Below are 19,636 nucleotides of genomic sequence, written 5' to 3'. Positions count from 1 at the left end.
TATCCTTAAACAAGAAAAATGCTAAATGAAATTATCAATTATGAATTACAGTAGTAATGACAAAGAGGTTTTGGATCCTGTAAGCAGTTAGAGCATGCAGAATGCTGTCTCTTGCTAGATATGAGCACTTTGTTCAGCGTCTTTGAAAGCAGATAGTTATGGAAGGAAAGGTTTTTGAAGCCAAATTTGTAAACAAGTTAAGAAGGTTTCTGTTTCACAGAGTGGATATATAATGCTAAGTGAAACTCCATTTATGTGTGTGTGTGAGAGAGAGATTGGACAAAATGAGTAATTTATTTTATGAAATTTCTTTTAAAAATAGTTAAACATTTTACCTTCCTCAGAAAAATTAAATTTTACTGTCACAAGGAAAATCATGTCATATACTTTGAAATCAGATTCAAAAGGAGTACAATGATCTGGAAACTTAATAGATCTCAAAGTAAATTCTGAGACAGAATTCACTTAAGTTTTGATACTATTTAGCGTGTACTTTAATGTTTTACTTGTTTGTTTAAATGTTTGCAGACGGAGACACGCAGTCCACAACACAGATTCCACATCCTCTTCATCCACATCTGATGACGAAGAGCGTTTTGAGAGACATAGGAAGCGCAGCCGTAACAGAAATTTAAGAAGGTTAATGAAATTGGAGAATAGGGGAGGGAGAAATCTATTTGGGGGGAGTTTGCATCTGCCTGACTGTGAAGTGTTAGCCACTTTCTCTTGTACAATTTCTAAAAACTATTTTAATAACAATCTAATAAATAAGTTTTCAGCCCAATGTCTCTCAGACATGTGTGTCTTCTGGCACATGGATCCCAAAGTCCTTGGGAAGGACCAGCAGTAGTGGCCAGCCTTTATAATGTTAATCCTCACTGAAATAAGTAGCCCCTTGGGCTGTAAGTCTTTGAATGTAGAAGCGAAAAAATCTTTGAAAGATGTCAGTGTGTTTTGAGGAGTTCTTCCGTCACACAAATCAAGGTCAGGTCACGGTCTCCACATATGGAGTAAGTTGTTTGAAGCTTGCATTCCTCTATATGCTGTGTGGTCTGGCATGGATATTTAGAAGTGCTAAGAGTTATTAAAATAATTAACGCAGTTTAATGTCTGGAGTGACCATTTTCCTTTTTTTACTCACGGACATTAAATGTAAACCAACCTGAACAAATATTTCATTATTTAGGAAGTTTATCTCATTTATAAGGTCTTCTGCATTCACTTGCCATCGTTATAAAAGCAAAAAGCTAGCCGCATCCCAAGTTAGAAAGTGCCTTTCTCTTTCTCCTTAATTCAAATCAGGTGTCTTCCACTAAACTTTCGAAAAGATGAGCTAAAGGGAATTCCCAAGGATCGAATGACAATTGGAGCAAGTCTGGCTGATGTTGATCCAATGCAAATAGATTGTTCAGTAAGTAATTTTAGTTCATTGTGTCCGTGAGATGTTTCCAGTGTTTCTGAAAGCTTTCAATAACCTGCTGTCTACAGCTACCTTGGTTTACAGTTTTCTCTCCAGCAATTTGAAAATTGCCCCGAACATTTCCTTTGTGCTGACATGTACTTTCTGATGGAACCTCATCAAGGTTGCAGCTTTCTTTAACATATAAAACGTGTTCCGCTGACTTTATTTTTAGGTGCGATTTGATGGTGTGGGTGGTCTTTCTGACCACATTTCAGCTTTAAAAGAGATGGTCGTTTTTCCACTGCTTTACCCAGAAGTCTTTGAGAGATTCAAAATTCAACCTCCAAGGTAACAGATTGTGTTGGGTTTTGTGTGGCAAGGTTTTGGTAGCGGGAGGGGCTACAGGGGTGGCTTTTGTGAGAAGCTGCTAGAAGCTTCCCCTGTGTCTGATAGAGCCAATGCCAGCCGGCTCCAAGATGGATCCGCCCCTGGCCAGGGCCAAGCCAATCAGCGCCTCTGTGATAACATATTTAAGAAGGAAAACAAAAGAGTTAAGAAAGCTTTTGCAACCGGAGAGAGGAGTGAGAAGATGTAAGAAACTCTGCAGACACCAAGGTCAGTGAGGAAGGAGGGGGAGGAGGTGCTCCAGGCACCGGAGCAAAGATCCCTCTGCAGCCCGTGGTGAAAACCATGGTGAAGCAGGCTGTCCCCTGCAGCCCATGGAGGAGGGATGAGGGGATGTAGAGATTCCACCTGCAGCCCGTGGAGGACCCCACGCTGGAGCAGGTGGAGGCACCTGAAGGAGGCTGTGGCCTGTGGGAAGCCCACGCTGGAGCAAGTCCTGGCCGGACCGGTAGACCCGCGAAGAGGGGAGCCCACGCCAGGGCAGGTTTGCTGGCAGGATTTGTGACCTTGTGGGAGAGACCCCACGCTGGAGCAGTCTGCTCCTGAAGGTCTGCACCCTGTGGGAGAGACTACGCTGGAGCAGTTCGTGAAGGACTGTAGCCCGTGGGAGAGACTCCATGTTGGAGCAGGGGAATGTTGAGAGGAGTCCTCCCCCTGAGGACAAAGAAGCGGCAGAGACAATGTGTGCTGAACTGACCGCAACCCCCATTCCCTGCCCCCTTGTGCCGCTGAGGGGGGAGGAGGTTGAAGCCGGGAGCGAAGTTGAGCCCGAGAAGATGGGAGGGGTGGGGGGAGGTGTTTTAAGACTTGATTGTATTTTCTCATTGCTCTACTCTGTTTTGCCTAGTAATAAATTAGATGAATCTCCTCTCTACATTCAGTCTGTTTTGCTCCTGACGGTAATTAGTGAGTGATCTCCCCCTGTCCTTATCTCGACCCAAGCCTTTTGTTAGACTTCTCCTCTCCCATCCCGCTGGGGGAGGGGTGAGTGAGCGGCCGCGTGGCACCCAGCTACCGGCTGGGCCTAAACCACGACACAGATATTGTTTAAAACTATGAATTCTAATTCACCCATTTTCAGGAGAATATTCAACTGAGGTATCAATATGTTTCCACGCTTCGGAATTTTCAGCAATGTTGATGGGGCTTTTTGGCAGTAGTAAAAAGCAATTTCTTAAAAATGGATAGAATCCAGAATATATGTAGGTTCAAGGATGTACCGTGTGGTGAGAGTATACTTTAAAAGTGTCTTGCCTTTAAAAGGTGGGGCTGAGTCATTTTTGGTTTGAGTTCGATGGCCACGTCCGCTTGATTAGTTTATAAGCAAGAAGGAATCATCTACTGGTAGTCCACTGTAATTTGTTGCTTGGAAGTCCAGTTGTCTCTCCCACCAACTGTCTTTTTGTTCAAGTGATCAGGGATACATTTTAGAATTGACAGGACTTGCAACTAGAACCTTGCCGTGTTTGTTGTGCTTGGGCTAAAGTAAGGATCTGACCACTTTTTACACAGCTAAATTAGTTCTGCATTATGACATTATTAGAGATTTAATTGTTAGCTTTATATATTCTTGATCAGCGCAGTTCAATTATGGTATAGTGAAATATGACTTTAAATTCTTTGCTTTCGGTAACTTTAAAAGTATTACAAATAATGAAAAGACAATATTCCAGTGGGTTTGCTTCTTTCTTCATTGAAATTCTTTTTGAAACAGCAGTGTATTGGCTTTTCTAGTTGATGGCTGTATTTATCTGGAAATGCAGAATACTCTCCCAGGTTTAGACTTCCACCTCATTTATCATCAGCAACGGATGGCCTGGGAGACCAAATCCAGTAACTTAAAGCTTTTTAAGGGAGAATGAAATGCTTTACTAGCAAATCTTGCCTTTTGTGAAAACAAGCATTTACATGCAGCATATCATAAGTTAGCCAAGTCTCAGATTCTGCGCTCAAGTTTGTTCTGGTTTGGCTCCACTGTGCTGTAACCACCCCTGGTAGTTTGTCAGCAGTTTTGGAAGTGTCCTTCCGGGACACTAGGATCTTTTCTCGAGGTTTGTACGTCTCCATTATCCTCTTTATTTGTTGCGTTCACTGCCTTGTTGAATTGTGTAGGAACACAAAACTTCCATCTCTTTTCACTTTTCTCACACTTCAGCTGTTACCGCGATCTTATACACAAAGTGTTTTGGTTAGGAGAGAAGAGGGGTGTGGTTTAGGGAGGAGGACTGTAATAGATACTTTTCCATCATACATGAATCTTTTCTTCTTTTTCTTTCTTTCTTTCTTTCTTTTTTTTTTTTTTTTTTTTTTTTTAATAATTGCAGAGGCTGTCTATTCTATGGTCCACCAGGGACTGGAAAGACACTGGTTGCTCGTGCGCTTGCTAATGAATGCAGCCAAGGTGAGAGGAGAATAGCCTTTTTTATGCGAAAAGGTGCCAACTGCCTGAGTAAATGGGCGGGGGAATCTGAACGACAGCTTCGGTTATTATTTGATCAGGTAAGGTTGAAACGTGCTGTGTGTTCTGTCCGAGTGGTAACTGTAATCTTCTGTGGTCAGTATTTTTAAGAACAACTCACTCCTTTTTGGTTTTTGTCAGTTCTTTCCACTGAAATGGGTTTGTTAGTGTTTCCTTTTTCAGTGGTTTTTTTTACGGGCTTGAAATCTTGAGATGTATTAGGGAAGATTAATAAAACGAGAAAACCTCGCAAAGCAAACCCCTGCTACCCACCTCAAAAAAAACCCCACCAAAACCCCCAAAATAACCATCAACAAAAAAACCCCACCAAACCCAAACCAAAACAGCCACAAAAAGGGTTTCAAGAGGCAAGAGATGGATGGTGGCTTTAGATCCGAGGGAAACAGATGCAGGCTGACGGCATAGTCATTTAAATTCCTAATGGAAGCTTGCTTTCAGAACCTGTAATTGAATTAAGTCTCGGCTCTGTTCTCGGCGGTTGCCAAATAGCTGTAAAAACTACTGCTCTGATTTGTTTCCTGTCACCCGGTCTCAGTGGCTTGACACAAGCTGCCGTTTTCTGTTACTCGTGCCCCTCACTCCATTAGCCCAATTAGTAGAGATCCCTGATGCCACTCTGAAAGATCTAGTTCCAGTGACTTCCCAACCAAAACATTTTTAATGCATTTTCTCTTTAAAATAGTCCCGGTTTACTTATGTCCATATTCCTCTGTTTTCATTCGAGGCCTACCAGATGCGACCTTCAATTATCTTCTTCGATGAGATAGATGGCCTTGCTCCTGTGTGGTCCAGTGAACAAGACCAAATTCATAGGTAGTACATTTTTGGTATCTACATAGAAGCTGCTTGATCTTTGTGAAAAGACCACCACACCCTGTTTAACTTTATGTGATACATTAATTTATCCTGAAAACTAGTAATTCAATGCTACTAAAATTCAGATGATTTTCAAACAATAACTGAAACCAATTCACTCAGCTTGATATCAGCACAAGGCCTGTGTTAGCTTACTGGTTTTGTTATGTCCTAAATTAAGTCTTTCGCTAATTGGCGTCTCATCAAGAAAAGCTTGTCCTTTTTGAGTGGTCATTGCAGAAGATTGCGTAGAATGTAACAAAATTTACTAAACCAGTGAATGAAGATTATATTTTTTCTGTTAGCTCTATTGTGTCAACTCTTCTGGCCCTTATGGATGGCTTAGACAGCAGAGGAGAGATTGTGGTCATTGGAGCCACCAACAGGCTGGATTCTATAGATCCTGCTTTACGAAGACCCGGCCGCTTTGATCGAGAGTTCCTCTTCAGCTTGCCAGATAAAGAGGTCAGAACTTAAACTCAACCTTAATGCTCATGTGACAAAGTCCCTCTTTATAACAAAACCACATAACAATGCAGGATTACAGAGCAGTTAAAGTCAAACCCAGTGTTGGACAACTTGGGCAAAAGAGAGACTGTGGAGGGCAGATCCGGTACTGAATATATACCATTAAGAGGATTTCCACAAGTAGTTAGTTCTGTAATTAGTTTTGGTTTCACTGTGACCAGCCAAGAAAATGGGATGCTGCTAGTCACTGAAACATGTAAGAAAGAATGAATGCCCCAATTAGCTGTAAATTACTGCTATCTCATCTTGAAAATGAAAGAAATGGTGTGCGCACAAGAATTCCTTTTTGCAAACAAAAACTTTTCTCAAGGCTGGTGCTGGAGCGATTGAATTTTTTTCCATTCCCAAATCTGTCCATGTTTGCTGACTGACTTAATCCACTTAGACACTTTCACCCTGAAGTGGTCTTGCTCTCAGTTCTTGGTTTACGAATGGATAGTGGATGTACCTGTGCTGGATGGTTCCCAGGCTGCGTATCCTGGGAGGGAAGTATTTTGGGAGCTGACATTCTTACTGGTAACTTCTTATTGGACAAAGATGCGAGGTACGCTGGACAGGTGTGGGGCTTGGGAAGCTTCTAGTTCAATGGCGATAGCTAAGCAATGAAAAAGTAGGTGTATAGCAACCAAAAAATATGGGGAGGAAGATAGTGTGGAACCCTGGTCTTGTGTGTTTTAATTTGGCTATGGTTGAAGGCTAGTAAAAGTGCACTAAACAGCATCTTTAACAGAAACATTTGTCTCCAGTTTTTATCTCCTTTCAGGAACAGGAGAGGAGGTGCCGTGAAACACATACACTATATGATTCCCTACTGTGGAAGAATTCTAGAAATCTGCCGTAATTAAACTGTGTACCAGGGAATACTTAAATAAAAGATCTTGCTAAGATCGGAGATGAAGATAGGCAACGTTTGACATTTTCTGGATCAGTGACAGTAGTTTGAGTCATAATTATTGTTCGTCTTTGTAGTAATTGTAGCAATTACTCTGCAAAAGCAGAGAGCGTGTTAATCGAACTGTAAAATACTTAAAAGTTTAGCAGATAAACCAAGTATTTGTATTAATGTGAGGGTGTGGGGGGTTTTGTGTTGGTTTGGGGATTTTGAAGAGAAAACTTTGGACAAACTAAAATGCGACCATTTTATTTCCAGGCTAGAAAAGAGATTTTCAAGATTCACACACGAGATTGGACCCCAAAGCCATCGGACATGTCTCTTGAAGAGCTAGCTGAAAAATGTGTTGGTAAGTTTGAAAATACAGTGAGTTACTGCATGGGACTGAGTCCGAAGGAATCTGAGCTTGTAGCAGGCAGTACTCGAGCTCTTGCACCTTGCTGCAGAGTGAGGCGGCTGGCACGCCGTGGGAGCAAAGAAAGTTAGATGCTTCTTTTCTTTTAATTTTCTTTCTGTCTCTCAGAACGTTGAATGGGTTTTGGGCATCTTCCCTGGGAGCAAAGTTTTGATTAGGGGGCTGCTTAAGAAGCGCAGGATATCAGGCTGCGAGCCACGTAACAAAACTTCTCTGCAGTGCAGTAACTCTTTACATTCTCTCTTAAACTGTTAATTTTTGGCCGCATACAAAGTCTTTCAGTGTTGCGCTTGGGGAACCTTGGCCTTGACTTCTGTGTTGCCTGAGACTGATGTAACCTTTGATTCTTGTTTTCTTTGTTAGGGTACTGTGGTGCTGATATTAAATCCTTATGTGCTGAAGCTGCCCTCTGTGCTTTGCGCCGCCGCTATCCTCAGCTATACAAAAGTAGCGAGAAACTGCAGTTAGATGTTGCTTCTATCAAAATAACAGCAAAGGATTTTGTCATGGCTATGCAGAAGACTGTTCCAGCTTCACAGAGGGCTGTGGCTTCACCTGGGCGAGCGCTATCATCTGTTTCAAAACCACTGCTTGAAAACACCTTAGCAAGAATTTTACAAGCCTTGCAGAGAGTATTTCCCCACGCAGAGTTTGCACTACAGAAGGACCAACAGCCAGGTATAACAATAACAGTCACTACTTTAAAATTCTGTCAAAGCAAAAAATTCTCATTTGTGCAATCAACATACACAAACCTCTTGGCCATAATGACAGCAGAATTTCAGAATATGCATGTGCATGCTTTTATTTCAGGAACATCGTGGATAGGTTTTAGTCTGGATTCTAAACTGAAGTGCTGGATGGGAGCTGTGAATGACTCACAATAGGCCGTAGAGAACTCTGCGTTCTCTACTACAGCACCCTGTTTCTGACAGTAGCTAACATCATATTTACCATTTGTAGAGATGGATCTGAGGTTTAAAGTATGAGGCACCTCTTTCAAAATATTTAAATAGAGGGGAAAAAGGTATTTTTACATGAATGCTTCTAATTCCTGTCTGAAGAATGTCAGGACCACAATGCAAGCATAAGCGGTTTAAGCTAAATACTGTTTTAGCTATCGTGATTTTTTTTTTAGCCATAGTCTCTTAACTTAAATGTTTGTGGATCACACTGTACACTTGTACAGGAGATGAGAATGGTTTAGTAGTGTGTACTTTGGGACTTGGCTTAGCATACGTGAGCTCACACCCCTGACTGCATCAGCCCTGATCAGGTTTACTCTGTCAGTTGGTGAGAGCAAAGAAATTGATAAGCTCACTCCACTCTTGATTAATGGAAATCTGTTAATAGTTAGTTATGCTAATCTCTGGAGACTGTCCTACCAGGATGACTCCCAGTAGAGCCAGGAGATAGGTTAGCATTGGTAAAACAGAGGCAGAAATCCACCAACAAAACAAAAGCAGAGAGGCTAGGGGATTGGTAATTGCATCCCTTCTCTGTTGTCTGCCTTCCATTATCTACTCATTCGGTGATCTGTGAGGAGCCTTACTTAGCAGGTGTGTTGGTCTGTATATTCTGACTCACTAGTCCTACACAAATGGAAGTTTGTGGCCATCGCACTCGCTTAATTCCCTCGCTTCCAGTGCGGGAACCTGCCCCAGAAAGAAGTGGCCTTGTTGGGTTTTTCAGGTGTCTCGGAACCACCAAAGTTGTTCCTAATCATCTTTCTTCTAAGGAGAAAAAAACCAAACCACCTCCCAAGCACTTTAGGACAGCTTTGTAGAGACTTGTGCAGTCTCCTTAGGTCTGTGGTAGGACGAACTCTTCAGAAAACAGCATTCGGTGTGTGCCCTCAAATGAAGAAATAGAAGAAAAGGGATTTCCAGCACTGATTTGAAGCTGTGTTAATGCGAGAGTGAGATACGGAGTATTCAGGAAAGTTAACAAACCTCTCTTGTCTTTCAGACAGTGTAAATCATGTTTTAAGAAATTATGCAGTTGACAGTGATGAGGAATCGCCATCAATCTTTGAAGATAAGCCAACTCATCAAATGCCCAGTAGAGAAAAGGAAAAATTCCTCAATTTTAGCAGGTAAATGTTGATATTAAGCTTTTGACATTTTAATGTGGAAGTTGTATAAGCCAACAGTTGAAAAAATAAGATTGTTGTCATCACTGTTGGGTCAGTTATTTTTCTCCGTTTCTATCGCTATGCTGTCCAGAAAATGTGACCAGCTGAGTTTGGTTAGGTCTCTAAGACCTTTGACTTCAGCCACTAAAGGTACAGTGGTATTGTGCTGGAAAAAACAAACGCTCTTCACAAATGTGTTTCATGCTAGGAAAGCAAGATTACTAGGAAATTAATACACAATTCAAAGATGAAACAATTAGAATGACTGAATACAATCTTGTACGTATGTAGCGTACTGCTGTAATTTAACTAATCCAATTGCGTACTTCAGATACAGCTAATGCGTTTCAGCGCCCACCTTAATTTTTTCCTAGAAACGTTGTTCTGCTCCTTCCTTCCCGCTATCTCCAGTAACTACGGCCAAATTTCAGCTGAACTTGACAGATGTAGAGATCTCGTAGTTACTTAAACTCAAGACCTACTGAAAATTGGGGTGTACAGATCCCGATTGGTGTGTGTTGAGAGAGCGAGCGAGAGCGAGTTGTATTTCTCCTCCATATCAGGTTACTGACCAGTTGTCGTGTGTGTATTTAGCTGGACAAGTCCCCGTGTGTGATTTAAGAGCCATTACTTAAGCCAGCCAAACGAATAGCAGAGATGCTGGGGATTGGCAGGATTTCTTTGGGGAGCTATGGTACAAGTTTGTAAGAAAATGAGCTTTGATAGTCTTCCTGATCACAGACCAGCTTATTATTTACTGGAACATGGAGAGTATTTACCAAAAAAACGAGGTTAGGGAAAAACCTTTAACATCTGTGTGCCTAGTCATCACTTCATTTTGAAACTTACTATCTTCTAATTGTTCTAGAAATGCTTATTACCAGCCAACATCTTGCAGGCCACGGTTCTTACTAGTTGGAGAGCCAGGATGTGGGCAAGCTTCTCATTTGGCACCTGCGGTAATACATGCCCTGGAAAAGTTTCCAGTTTATACGCTAGACCTACCTGCTTTGTTTGTTACCGCCACATCACCGGAAGAAACATGTGCACGGGTATCTTTTTTTTCTTTTTAATCTCATAGGCTTCATGAACTGTATATAAACTAGTAAAATAAGCAAAATTCATTGTTAATAGAGGTGGCCTGGTTTGAACGTGCTGTTAGGTTTACTTCTGTCCGAAAATGCACGTTTCTTTTTAGATCATATAATCCCGAGTAAGGATGTTGTACATGGCCGTATTTTCTATTCCAAATTAAACCGTGAGGAATTTGCTAGCAGCTTGGGACTGACAGCGTAGGAGTTTCCTGTATCTTCATGGGAGGAAAGAAATTCTAGCCAATTGATAATGAAAATTCAAGTACGAAAGGCTGTGCTCTCCCCTGTCCATCTGCAGTTGTAGGGTAGGTACTTCTGTGCCTGGGTAGGTACTTCTGTGCCTGGGTAGGTCACCCCTGCTAGCGAGGGATGACGAGGGGCATAGACCTGCTGCTCCCAGCCCTGCCTGTGTCTTCAGAGACATCTCCCTTCAATCTGCCAGAGAGAGCAGTTCATGTGAAAATCTGCCTTCCAAAGCCAAAATAGCTTTAACTGTAGAAGGCAGCAGCATATAATAATACCCCCAAACACAGTAACCTTGCAGGTATTCAGCTGCCGTGTTTTAGATGCTGTGGGATACAGTGCTGTTGGTGAGGTCTAACGTATTGAAATGAGTGTCAGACAGGGGAACTAAAGTTAATTTCATGGCTCCCATGTCACATTTGGCTCTCAGTGGTAACCTCATTGGGAGCTGATGTAGCTGACTGATAGAAGAATTTGGTCCTGCTTATTAACACAGGGCTCCCGTCCTTGGAGATGTTCCACAGCCCTCTGGACATGGTCATGGACAACGGGCTGCAGGTGGTCCTGCTTGAGCAGGGGGGGTGGGACCAGGTGACTACACCCTCCAGCTGACCTCCCAGCCAGCCTCAAGTAGCCTGTGACTCTGTGAAATGGATGCCTAGAAGAGGATCCTGCCACCAACGCTGTCACCATCAGGCAGCCATCGACAGCTCCACCAGGAAGCTGCATCCCCTGGAGAGGAGCCCAGGCCAGAGCAGGCTCCTGGCAGGAGCTGCGGCCCCTGGAGAGGAGCCCAGGCAGCAGCAGGTTCTGTGTGCAGAGCTGCGGCCCGCAGGAAGAAGGGGTGGCAGAGACAAGGCGCTGTGGGCCGCCCACAGCCCCATTCCCCATCCCCCTGTGCCGCTCGGGCGGGAGAGGGGGCCGAGGCATCGGGAAGGGAGGAGTGAGGCTGAGCCTGGGAAGATCAGGGCTGGGAGGAGCTGGTTTTGGTTGGTTTGGCTGCTGCTCTCCTGCTCCTTTTTGAATTGGTGACAGATGACATCCACCTTGCCCCGGCCAGGCCCCTCTGGCCCAGGACTGAGCCAGGACTGAGCCAGGACTGAGCCAATCAGCGGAGCCAGAGGTGGCCTGTCAGCCCCAGCTGGCCTGGGGCGGGGCCAGAGGCCCAGCAGCCTGAGGAGACTGGGGGGAGAGACGGGCGGGGGGCAGCTGGGGGGGCCCTGCTCACCAGCCTAAACCAGTTCCCACCAGTGTAGCACTGGTTCGGGACCCCCCTGGTAAGGGCAGCACAAAGCCATGTCCCTTTTCCCACCCAGAGGCCGGGCAGGGGAGGGCTCATCCTGCCAGCGCTGCTCATGGCGGTAGAGGAGAGAGCGGCCTGATCCTGCTGAGCGCGCGCAGGGTGGCTCCCTCGCCTCGGCTGCCCCTCGGCCTGGTGCTGTTCGACAGGCCGCTGCAGCACACAGGCCGGGCAGGTTGCCTGTTGAGCGCTGGGGACGGCTGCCCCAGGGGAATGGGGAAATGTCTCCGCTCCACCCTGCTGCGGGAGCTGGGCTCAGCCTTGGTGTGGAGGGCCGAGAGCGGGTGCTCTCCAGACAGCTAAAGACACGACTGGCTGCGTGTTTTCCTTGCGGAGAAGGACCTGGGAGTCCTGGTGGACACCAAGTTAAGGGCGAGCCAGCAATGTTCCTTCGTGGCCAAGGCGGCCAATGGCGTACTGTGGTGCACAGGGTACAGAGGGTCTGATATGCAGGGCGGACCCTCCTCTTAGAGAAGTCTGCTGCCTCCCTGGGGCCCCTGTTAAAGACGATACGAGGAAACTCCCCAGCCTGGTACAGCCCTCTGACTACTCCCCACTACTGCTCCTCCATGTGGGTGGGGACAAAGCTGCGACGCATAATGCAAAAGCAATCAAAAGAGACTTCGGGGTCTTGGGACGGTCGCTGAAGGGATCTGGAGCGCAGGTTATTTTTTCCTCCCTCCTTCCAGTTGTGGGCAGCAATGTTGGGAGGAACAGACGGACACAGTCCATAAAGACATGGCTCTGTGGCTGGTGTCACCGCCACGGTTTTGGGGTTTTTGACTATGGGTTGGCCTACACGGCACCAGGCTTCAGGAACTCTGATGGGATTCACCTCTCTCAAAGGGGAAAAAGGCTCTTTGCCCAGGAGCCTACCAATGAGTCTGCCAATTCTCCTGGTGGCCCTTGGACAATTGGTAGGGTCGTTTGAGTATTCTCCCTTATTTGGCAAAACAAGGACGAGGTTTCCAAGGCGCACCTTAGCACTTGCGACCCACACATTACTCTCTTGTCCCCTGGAGAGGCTTTGGGACTTTTCTTAAGTTTAGTTGAGGACAGGAAGTCATCAGCAGGATGGGAAATCGCTGAGATGGGAAGTTGTTCTGGTATGAAAAAGCAAACCAGTGCAAGGCTGGATGAAGCAGGTGCTGGCGGAATGATTGCTGTGGGGACAGACACCCTAGAACAGAGTTTGTCCCAAACCAACCCCAGACTCCCCAACTGCCGCAGGCGGTACAGCACCAAGCTCCTGCTCGTCCTCAACGAGCTTACCCTCTGGGTAAGCCCCCAACCAGCTCTGCCTGCCAATATCTCAGCCCATCACCCCTCTTCGCTTCCCCCAACACAGAGGTTCCCCCTACGGATACTGAGGGCGTTGGAAGTGCCCGGCGTGAGCTTCACGCCCACGGCTGGGGACAGCAGGTGGTGACAGGGATGCTGGTGCCCCACCAGCCGATGGGCCTAGGGCCATGGGCCATGGTTGATGGGAAGCCCCGGCACCACGCGGCTCAGCATTGGGTGCAGGGCCTCCCTGTGGTCCACACCCTGCCCGGCAGCACCAAGAAGCCGTTGCAGCCCTCCGACAATGGCATGCGTCTCATCAAGGACAGTGTCCCCAACGTCAGCCCCCACCACCCCATCGCAGCTTTACCACACGGCAGAAACCAGGCAGAGCCCAAAGGTGAGCTCTGGGGATTGGCAGAGCCCGTGAGCAGGCATCCCATGCCCAGGAAAGCTTGCAAGGACACCGTCCCCGATATCCCCAGAGTTCCCAACAGCCCCCTGCTTGACTGCCCTTCTCAATGAGCTCCCTGACTTCTCCGAGTACGTGGCAAAGGGTGGCTGCCCCAAGGAGCAATCAGCAGTGGTGGGGCTGAGGGACAGTGTGTGTGTCGAGGGGGTTGGTTGTTTTTCCTTTTGAAACCTCTTACTTTGAAATAAGAAAGGGAAGAAAAGACATTAAGCATCTACAAAGAGACAAGGCTCTACCAGAAGTGTAGGATCTAGTAGCAAGAAGGGACTGTCAGAAGTGACTCGAGTCAGAAAACGGGAAGGGTCAGCAAGTCCTTAAGCACAATTCACAAAAGTGAAGCAATCCTGGCAGCGTAGTACTTCTGGCCATCCAAATACTTGATCAGCAAGGGGTCAGGCCTTCAAACAAGAGGACAGCAGAGCAAGGAAAATGTGAAAAGGGAAGACATATCTTGAAAGGCAATGCCTGAAGAGGCACCTCATTTGGAGGAAGGAGAGACTGGAAGAGATCTCCAGGCTCGCCATAAACTTACTGAACGCCATATGAAGCAATAAGGGGTTGGCTGGTTGCTTTCTACTTTCTTTATTCCCATTGGAAGGCTGTTGCAGAACCCAGATCTTCCCAGCATTAAGAGTTTTCTTCCAGTTTGCTGCTTCAATTTACTCAGGGCCAGGCGGTACGCTTTTTTTCAAGCTTAGTAACTCTTCTCCCTTCATGCTGTTTCCTGCTTCTGCATTCACAGCAGTCACCCCGCTCTTCTTCCACTTGCTCTTCTAGCCCAAGCAAATCAAGGACTCCCGATGTCATCGCGCATCTCCATCTCCCATGTCCCAGCAATCCCTGCAGCTCTCCTCTGCCGTCATTCCCAGGGGAGTTCATCTTTCTTGTACGGGAAGGACCAGCAGGGCAATGACGTCAGATGAGCTGTGCTCTCTTCAATGGCATTCACCCTCCTCTACGCTCCCTGAAAATACTTTGCCTGACACACTGCAGTGTAGCACTTTGCTATCTCCACATCACACCGCTGGCTCCCAGCAGCTCTCTTCTGCTTCCCTTTAGGCGAAGGTCTTCTGCCCCCTCCTCACTTCTGGCCAGATGAAGAACATCCAACCGATGGCTCTGAAATACTTCCCCCTCCTCTAAATATCTTCTTGGTGGGCTCAGCTTTCTGCCCTTCAACTTAGTAGCTTATCAGAAGAGGACAAGGATAGCACTGTTTTTTCCCCAAGTAAGCAAATACTTAAACTGTTCATTTAAATATCAAAATTAAGAGGAAGGGAAAAAATGACAGCAAAGTGGAAAGTGAAAGTTTAATTTGGTGCTTATGCTGCAGCTGTAGCAGAGGGCTGCTACTGAGCTGTCTGATCACCATAAAACCAAACACCTAAGTGGGGTTTCTCTTTCCTCTCCAGAGGGTTTATCACCCAGAGCAGGCTGAAGTTCTGATCCTGTAGACTGCTCCCTAGTGCTTGTCTGCTCCCTCTGGGCACCAAAGACAGCTCTTTGAATTCTTTTGCAGGTACAAGCTTGGTTTCCTTTCCAGTCTGAATGAAATGAAACCAGACATTTAGCAAGAAATGCAGCATGATGCTCCTTACCTTGCGCTCATTTTTCTCTAATACTAGTTCAGTATTTTAGAATATTTGAGGATATTAAATTAGAAACTTTAACATGCAAAAAAAATAACAAGAAAGAAAGAAAGAAAGAGAGAAGAGGGAGGAATTCTCTTCTACCGTGGCTGTTAGTTTCTTAAGCTGCCAGTAAACGTTAATGTCTTTGTATTACAAGGCCACGATTGCAACATTTCTGCAATTTGTGGATGTCATTGAGATATTGCCTGCCATTCAACAGTTCAGGCACTCCACCTACACTTATTCACAGATGTTTCATTTTTTTTTAAATGTTTAAAAGATTAGAGTCCACCCCTCCAAGGTATAATGGGCAAAAGAGCACATTTTAGATGAAATTAAATTAGTATTAATGTTGGTGGTGGTTTTGTTGTTATCGTTGTTGTTGTTCTTATTTATTACCTTCTTTTTCTGTCACATTAAACTCTCTTAATGTCAACCCACGAGTTTTACTTTTTATTTTGTGATGCTCTCCCGCATCCCACTGGGGCAGGGGGGTGAGCAAACGGCTGTATGGTTGGTTTAGCTGCCTGCCGGGCTCCACGACGACAGCAAATTGCTAAACAGACTCCCACACTGTGGCAATCATGCACGAAGGAAAATTTTAGGTTGTTATGCAGAGCTTTAACCAGAGTCCTGGCAACTTACTTTGGGACATGAAAGGTGTTTGTGTTGTCTGAAACAGGAAAGAAGGAGTTCACATTCAGACTGCGTATTCTGAGCTGTGTATTCATTAGCGCTTATTGCTTGAGAATAAGGTGACTAAGGATTGGAGAAGAGGAGGACCGTCCTTGGAACCTTCGAAGGTATTGAATTAGAATGAGGTATACTTAGAAAAGATGTAGCAAAGGGATCTCGACCAGAGGAACGCTTGTTAACAAGGAGATGTACATCCTTGAAAGTCAAAAGCCAGTGAAATTCCTCTAACTGGTGTCCTTAGAATGAACTGTCCCCTTAGAATATGAAAACCACACCTCCAGTGCTAACACCACCCCCTCCCCAGATAAAGACCCTGCCTCACTGGACATGCGTAGTGAATGTAGAAGGTCCTGTGTCTTGAAATGGAAGCGAGCAAAGAGTTCCCCAGCTGCAGTTTAGAAGCTGTGACTAGGAGGCAGAACACCCGGGGCTGTACAGATCTCCAATGGAACTGCCACTGGTGTGCTAGCTTTGGGGGAAACTGCCTAGCACCCATCTTTGCGCAAACATGGAAGAAACAATATCTCGTCTCGGTGCGTACGATTGGCTGCTTACACACTGGGCTAAGGAAGCTGACTTCAAGGGACAACATTTGCACTACCTGAGCACCAGGCAAAAGCCTTTCTGGATGCACCACCTCGTCTGCTCGTCCTCCAGAAAGCAGCAGGGGCAGACACGGTGGTGGGGTCGGAAACAGCAGAGGTATGACAGCTCCACAAACACTGGGACAACGTGCCTCGTCTAGGAGGGTGGTTCTGATGAGTCCCAGGAGCTGGTGTGCCTCTTCCTGGCATTCCACCTCTTGGGGCTTTATCTGGGGGTTGGGTTTGGTTTTTCTCCCCTCAGACTGATACATTGTAAGTAAACCCAAAAAGGTTGTTTCTCAAATGCCTCAGGCATGTGCTTAATCCAAGGAAATACCTACAAAACGCCTAGAGAAGGCAAAGCCTCCCACTGCAGAAGGTGGCCTTACACCAAAGGGGTATCTGCAGAGCTCTGTCTTGGGAGGGCAGAAGAAACCCCGGCAGAATGAAGCGGGCAAGCCTTTTCTTGCCCGGAGCAGGACCGCAGGCTCCCTGCTGAATGGCCCCACAAATGAACCGAGTGTCACACACCTGTGTGAACGTGGTATTCCAAAGGGAGGCCCTTGGAAGGCAGGGCTAATGCAAACCAGCCGCAGGGCTCTTCTCTGTAGAGCTAAGGTAGCACTTTGCCAAAGCATCGCTTACTGCACCGGGGTGTCCTTTGCCACCTGCTAACGCCGACATTTCTGGTTTAGGCCCCCGTTGCTTTGCCTCCAACCAGCCCAGAGACCAGAGTAGACTCCCTGCTATGGGCAGAAGAAGTAAAGAGACTTTCAGAGGAAAGAAGGTAAAAAGAGTTCACCTCCGGTTAAACCAAGACCTGATTCCAGGTGAGGCTGCCTTTATCTATCTAATCCCATTGCGGGATGGAAAGGTTTGCAGGCTCTCCCCAGGAACAGGCAAACCAAAAAAAAAGAAAAAGAAAGAGCAAAGAGGCCTGGGCGGAGGAGAGGGAGTGCCTCCAAGAAAAGAAAAGGAGGAGGAGAGAAAAAGACGGGGGCTGGAAGGTGCCGCAGGTGAAGAGGCCCCGGGGTGTTCCCGGCTCTGCTGTCCTTCCTTCCCAACTCTGAAGGCTGCTCAAAGTCCGTCAAACTGGCTGGCAAGGGCCGGAGAGGGATGGTGCTGCACAAGGTTTGGAAAGAACTCCCTGGCAGCTGCCTGGGGGCTCCCCATCGAGCCCTGCTGCATGGCACAGGGCCACGGTGTATCTCTGTGCACTCGCAGCTCTCTAAGGGCATTGCCCATGGGGATAAGGCGCCAGAGCCATGCCCTAGTCAGTGCCAGCAGTAGCGCTCTCTTCTGGGCTATAAACAATTCCTTGTCAACTGCGTTCCCCAAAGAAAGGGGAACCAGGTCCTGCCCGTTCCTGCCCTTGTGGATTTATCAGCGCTTGCTGGCTCTGTCGTTGTAGGTGCCGACATCCTGTTCCCGGCTGAACCACTGTGACTGCCGGGCTCCTGCACTGGATCTCCACAATAAAAGGATCTTTTCTGTCTTCTGACTGTGTCTGCCCTACCATATTCTGGACGAGGTAGAGGTTATTTGGTGATGAATTGCACTGGAGGCGTTTGGGAGCATCCCTTGTCCCAGAATCCTTTCCAGCGGGCACCAGGGCTGAGTTCAGAGGCTTTAGGAGTCCAACCAAAGCACAGAATCACAGGGAATGGCTGAGGCTAGGAGGGACCTGTGGAGGTTGTCTGGTCCAACCCACCTGCTCGAGCACGGTCACCTAGAGCAGGTTGCCCAGGACCGTGTTCTCTTGGGTTATGAATTTCTCCAAGGACAGAGACTTCACAACCTCCCTGCGCAACCTCTGCCAGCATTTGTCCCCCAACAGTAAAAACTTGTTTTCTCATGTGCAGTGGGAATATCATGTGCTTTAATTTGTGCCCCTTTCCTTCGGTCCTCTCAGGGCACGCTCCTACCGTGAAGGTGGGCTGTAGCAGAGAGGATGCATGGCTGATTTTCCACCTCTGTAACAACAAGCCCATGCTCCATTGTGAATTCGACTGCAGGTTCCTCCTCTCATCCCAGCCAGGTGCCTTTGTGGTCCCTTGGCTTTCCTGCCTGCTCTTCTGATTCCCTACGGCACAAAGCAGAGAGGAACCAGTGCAGCACTCAGCTCTTCAAGGGCTGACGTAACCAGTAAAATGGGCAAAACTGTTCTCTCTCGTTGCCCGGGTGTAGGAGGATATGTTTTTAGTGACACCAAAGGCTTTTGTGACCCTGTCATTTTTTTCCTCTTTTGTTGTATGTTGTAATTTAGAGGAAAATTGATCAAGGCATCCCAAACCAGTCAAGGCTTGGTGGTGTCAAAATAAACCAAAAATCCATTTGGAAGACTGTGTTGGGTTTGCGTGGCAAGGTTTTGGTAGCGGGAGGGCTACAGGGGTTGCGTCTGTGAGAAGCTGCTAGAAGTTCCCCCTGTGTCTGATAGAGCCAATGCCAGCCGGCTCTAAGACGGGCCCGCCGCTGGCCAAGGCCAAGCCAATCAGCGCCTCTGTGATAACATAGTTAAGAAGGAAAACACTTAGAGGGAGAGAGCTTTTGCAGCCGGAGAGAGGAGTGAGAAGATGTAAGAAACTCTGCAGACACCTAGGTCAGTGAAGATGGAGGGGGAGGAGGTGCTCCAGGCACTGGAGCAGAGATCCCCCTGCAGCCCGTGGTGAAGGCCATGGTGAAGCAGGCTGTCCCCCTGCAGCCCATGGAGGAAGGATGAGGGGGTGTAGCGATTCCACCTGCAGCCCGTGGAGGACCCCACGCCGGAGCAGGTGGAGGCACCTGAAGGACGCTGCGGCCCGTGGGAAGCCCGCGCTGGAGCAAGTTCCTGGCCAGACCGGTGGACCCGTGAAGAGGGGAGCCCACGCCAGGGCAGGTTTGCTGGCAGGACTTGTGACCCTGTGGGGGACCCCACGCTGGAGCAGTTTGCTCCTGAAGGTCTGCACCCCGTGAGAGGGACTCCATGCTGGAGCAGGGGAACGATGAGAGGAGTCCTCCCCCTGAGGATGAAGAAGCGGCAGAAACACCGTGAGATGAACTGACCGTAACCCCCATTCCCCATCCCCCTGTGCCGCTGAGGGGGGGAAGGTTGAAGCCGGGAGTGAAGTTGAGCCCGGGAAGATGGGAGGGGTGGGGGGAAGTGTTTTAAGAGTCGATTTTATTTTCTCATTCCTCTACTCTCTTTTGCCTAGGAATAAATTAGATGAATTCCCTCTCTAAGTTTGG

At 47.1% G+C, this 19,636-nt stretch overlaps 1 long non-coding RNA gene across 1 annotated transcript; it reads left to right on the top strand.

Annotated features, from left to right (window-relative positions):
- Positions 1-1,373: 1,373 nt before the first annotated feature.
- LOC129200952 (uncharacterized) lies at positions 1,374-4,284 on the top strand. Its single transcript, XR_008575173.1, has 3 exons — positions 1,374-1,411; positions 1,635-1,750; positions 4,132-4,284. It is a non-coding gene; the product is annotated as an uncharacterized LOC129200952 (long non-coding RNA).
- The last annotated feature ends 15,352 nt before the right edge of the window (positions 4,285-19,636 follow it).

This window comes from Grus americana, unplaced genomic scaffold (assembly GCF_028858705.1).
Source record: "Grus americana isolate bGruAme1 unplaced genomic scaffold, bGruAme1.mat scaffold_69, whole genome shotgun sequence".
NCBI classification, from domain to species: Eukaryota; Metazoa; Chordata; class Aves; order Gruiformes; family Gruidae; genus Grus; species Grus americana.
Note: the sequence above shows the minus strand (reverse complement) of the source record. Positions and strands in the feature narration are given on the sequence as shown.